The sequence below is a fragment of the Triticum aestivum genome, unplaced genomic scaffold (assembly GCF_018294505.1).
Source record: "Triticum aestivum cultivar Chinese Spring unplaced genomic scaffold, IWGSC CS RefSeq v2.1 scaffold121917, whole genome shotgun sequence".
Lineage (NCBI taxonomy): Eukaryota > Viridiplantae > Streptophyta > Magnoliopsida > Poales > Poaceae > Triticum > Triticum aestivum.
In genome coordinates, this window is record NW_025234260.1 from 2406 (window position 1) to 7246 (window position 4841).

The window sequence follows — 4841 nt, forward strand, 5'->3', positions numbered from 1 at the left end:
ATGCTGGATGTTTCGGGATGTCGATAGTGCTGATTAGTTTCATGTATGTGGTGGCATGCATCATCGTGCAGGTGTCTCTCATCCTCGCTCCGTCTTGAGTCTTGAGTCTTGACCAACCTGAACCCTGACGAGGAGGAAGCTACATACCATAGTATGCTTAAGGACTGGGAAGCAATACAACGTGCAACCCACCTCCTCCCGGCCTCTCCACACCGCCAGTTTTTGAGAGTTTTTACGGTACATCATACTACTCAATTAAGTGGGTAGTATTAAATCGATCCGACGGTTAGAAGATGCAGCTTCACGTGCCATGGACTCCAGGACCTCTCGTGCCTCCAATATCTTACAGTATACAACTGTGGCAACTTCTTTCCATGGCATACCGAAGCAGCTCACACCATCAAGCTTTTCCCTGCTTCCCTGGAGACACTTGAGATTGAAGGAGAGTCAGGCATGCAGTCAATGGCACCACTCAGCAATCTGAAATCCCTAAGAACACTAGATGTCAGAAGATGCAGCATCAGGTGCCATGGACTGCAGGACCTCGCGTGCCTCCAATCACTTACAGTAAAAGAATGTGGCAACTTCTTTCTGCGGCCCATCGAAGCAGCTCACACCATCATTACAGATGTATCACACATTTCAATGACAGAGCTGACCAATCTGAAATCCCTAAGAAGACTAGATGTCAGAAGATGCAGCTTCACGTGCCATGGACTCCAGGACCTCTCGTGCCTCCAATATCTTACAGTATACAACTGTGGCAACTTCTTTCCATGGCATACCGAAGCAGCTCACACCATCAAGCGTTTCCCTGCTTCCCTGGAGACACTTGAGATTGAAGGAGAGTCAGGCATGCAGTCAATGGCACCGCTCAGCAATCTGAAATCCCTAAGAAGACTAGATGTCAGAAGATGCAGCATCAGGTGCCATGGACTGCAGGACCTCGCGTGCCTCCAATCACTTACAGTAAAAGAATGTGGCAACTTCTTTCTGCGGCCCATCGAAGCAGCTCACACCATCATTACAGATGTATCACACATTTCAATGACAGAGCTGACCAATCTGAAATCCCTAAGAAGACTAGATGTCAGAAGATGCAGCTTCATGTGCCATGGACTCCAGGACCTCTCGTGCCTCCAATATCTTACAGTATACAACTGTGGCAACTTCTTTCCATGGCATACCGAAGCAGCTCACACCATCAAGCTTTTCCCTGCTTCCCTGGAGACACTTGAGATTGAAGGAGAGTCAGGCATGCAGTCAATGGCACCGCTCAGCAATCTGAAATCCCTAAGAAGACTAGATGTCAGAAGATGCAGCATCAGGTGCCATGGACTGCAGGACCTCGCGTGCCTCCAATCACTTACAGTAAAAGAATGTGGCAACTTCTTTCTGCAGCCCATCGAAGCAGCTCACACCATCATCAATCCTTTGCCTTCTTCCCTCGAGGAACTTGAGATTGATGGAGAGTCAACCATGGAGTCAATGGCTCTACTCTCGAACCTCACTTGTCTCACCGATCTTGTACTGGTGAACTCTGAGAATTTAACAGTGGATGGTTTTAATCCTCCCATCACAGTCAACCTCAACAGTTTGAAGATGTACAACAGAGGAAATTGTCTTAGCCGTTCTATATCAGCGGATTTGTTCTCGGAATTGGTGGTAGCAAGGACCAACCTGTTATCGCCTGCAGACAACTGTCAACTACGAGAACTTACAGTGGATTGCATCTCAGCAGTGCTTGTGGCTCCCATCTGTAGCCTCCTTGCCGCTACCCTCCACACTTTAGAATTCTGGTATGATCACCGGGCAGAAAGCTTCACGGAAGAGGAAGAGAGAGCTCTTCAGCTCCTCACCTCACTCCGTTTCATCAATTTTATGGATTGCCCTAATCTGTTGTGCCTTCCTCAAGGCCTACACAGCCTTCCTTCTCTTAAAACACTATTTGTCCAAGATTGTCCTAAAATCCAATCTCTGCACAAGGGGGACTTTCCCACTTCACTGGAGTGTCTATTAGTGCAGGGTTGCTGTCCCGGGCTACAAGAGCAAGCCAAGCAATTAAAAGGAACAAAACCAGATTTTAATGTGATACTTGAACTTGAGTAGCACAAGGTAACACAACTCCTGCTATCTATGTATTCCTTCTTTTCCAACGAAGAAAGGGAGTCGATCCCGCAATTATCTATTGTTTTGAAGTAGTACTAACTAATAACTTGTTAAATCTGACAGGTGGATTGCCAACACAGCTGCTCAATCATTTTAGCTGCATTGTGTACATACTACATAGTCATGAAACCTTTCAAGCTACTCTTGTTGAGACTAGCATCTGGCCAGGATCTCCATCTACAAGTTGTGTCTCGTATTATAGCACACAGGTAGCTAGTATTTGAGATGGAGAGGAGTGCTACAGTATGCACTCTATCGATGAACCTAGAGGTGAATGACTATCTATTTTACCATTTGTTTTTAGATACACTTGTATCAAGAAAGTGGGATTCTTTTTGGTTGAGCATTTATATGCCCGTTTTCTGACCTTACTTTCATTACTCTGTTTCTGCAGGACGATTACGGCCGACAGTGGATTTGGTATTCAGGACTTCTTTGGTTGCTCCATCCAAACAATAACAATATCAGTAACAAAAGTATCATCAAGAAGTAGCTGTGCAGCTATACCAAGGCCATTTCAAAGGTCAGTCGATCCCTCTGTCACTTTCATTCTTATTCTTAGTTCAGCATCTCAACAATGTTTGTTTCTCCCAAACGCAGTTTACTCGCTGCTAGTTACCCTCCACACATTGGAGTCTGGGAATGATGATTGGGGTCTGCCATCCCGGCCTCAAGGTCAAGGGTTACACAGCCTTTCCTCACTCATGGGCCTAGTAGTCATGGTTTGTCCTGGTCGTTGCGTAAGGGGTGATCTCCCTGTTTCACTGCGACAGCTAGATATATTACGCTTTAGTGCAGAGCTACAAGAGGGAATCAAGAAATTAGAAGGAACAAACCCAACTTTAGCCCAGCCCAAGGTAACAATTAATTTTCACCATTTTCCTTTCTTTTCTCAAGGAAATCGACCCCACCTATCCTATTACTCTGTACTATACTATTACTACTAACTTGTGAAACCGGACAGGCTTGATGGCAGAATTACTCATTTCCAAAGCGCAATGTGCACGTAGATAAACTGTGAATCCTGGGTGCAAGTCATGCGGCATGTGCAAGTTGTCGGCCTATCTGCCGGTTCGTACATGGGTTTTTATTATTTCATTTGCAGTGCAAATTTTGTGTTGAAATACAGCTACCTTCCTTTCGTATACAGTTTTGGCAGCTCTCATATAAGTCGTGTGTCCCATATTACATTGTACCTACTGGTATCAGAAATGGACTACTGAAGTTTGCATGCATAGCAGCTGCTTGCATTGCATGGTAAACTACGAAGACACAGGGGACAGCCGATTGATTAAACTGGAGGTGAATGTCTTTTTGTTTCTGCTTTACATAAATCTTATGAATGTGTGTTTTCTTTTAACTTAAAGCATGACGATTATCATAACCTTTAAGCTATGGAAATGTTTCAGGTCCCAGATCGTATATATAGAAGTCTTTCCACTGGTTCCTTCAAGCATCGGCCAGATTGGCTGACTTCCTAGTGACTGAGCAGCTTTTGTTTCATGAGATTAACAGTTTGGGAGGAAGAGTAGTTTATCCTCTGGCATGTTGATCTAGATGGTACGAGTTTCAGCTCTAGTTTAGCAGGTTCATACCTGTTGGCCAACTGAAAATAAGGAATTTGAGCATTTAAATGGTTAGTTTCCCTTTGCCTTGTTCACTTTTCTGACCTTATGATAGATTCATTACTTTGTATTCTGCAGGATTATTCACAGCGAACAGTGAATCCAGAAGTTGGTTGTTCCAACCAGAGTTCCAGACAACGAAACTGATGTGAGCCTCTCTCTTGATATCTAGATGGAGTTATTTCTGCATAATCGACCCTATCATAGGTAATTACTACATTACATGTGGTTCGTCTTCCATGCTGGATGTTTCGGGATGTCGATAGTGCTGATTAGTTTCATGTATGTGGTGGCATGCATCATCGTGCAGGTGTCTCTCATCCTCGCTCCGTCTTGAGTCTTGAGTCTTGACCAACCTGAACCCTGACGAGGAGGAAGCTACGTACCATAGTATGCTTAAGGACTGGGAAGCAATACAACGTGCAACCCACCTCCTCCCGGCCTCTCCACACCGCCAGTTTTTGAGAGTTTTTACGGTACATCATACTACTCAATTAAGTGGGTAGTATTAAATCGATCCGACGGTTAGAAGATGCAGCTTCACGTGCCATGGACTCCAGGACCTCTCGTGCCTCCAATATCTTACAGTATACAACTGTGGCAATTTCTTTCCATGGCATACCGAAGCAGCTCACACCATCAAGCTTTTCCCTGCTTCCCTGGAGACACTTGAGATTGAAGGAGAGTCAGGCATGCAGTCAATGGCACCGCTCAGCAATCTGAAATCCCTAAGAAGACTAGATGTCAGAAGATGCAGCATCAGGTGCCATGGACTGCAGGACCTCGCGTGCCTCCAATCACTTACAGTAAAAGAATGTGGCAACTTCTTTCTGCGGCCCATCGAAGCAGCTCACACCATCATTACAGATGTATCACACATTTCAATGACAGAGCTGACCAATCTGAAATCCCTAAGAAGACTAGATGTCAGAAGATGCAGCTTCACGTGCCATGGACTCCAGGACCTCTCGTGCCTCCAATATCTTACAGTATACAACTGTGGCAACTTCTTTCCATGGCATACCGAAGCAGCTCACACCATCAAGC

At 45.1% G+C, this 4841-nt stretch overlaps 1 long non-coding RNA gene across 1 annotated transcript; it reads left to right on the forward strand.

Moving 5' to 3' along the window:
• Positions 1 to 2257: 2257 nt before the first annotated feature.
• LOC123176162 (uncharacterized) lies at positions 2258 to 2994 on the forward strand. Its single transcript, XR_006488389.1, has 3 exons — positions 2258 to 2439; positions 2564 to 2692; positions 2770 to 2994. It is a non-coding gene; the product is annotated as an uncharacterized lncRNA (long non-coding RNA).
• The last annotated feature ends 1847 nt before the right edge of the window (positions 2995 to 4841 follow it).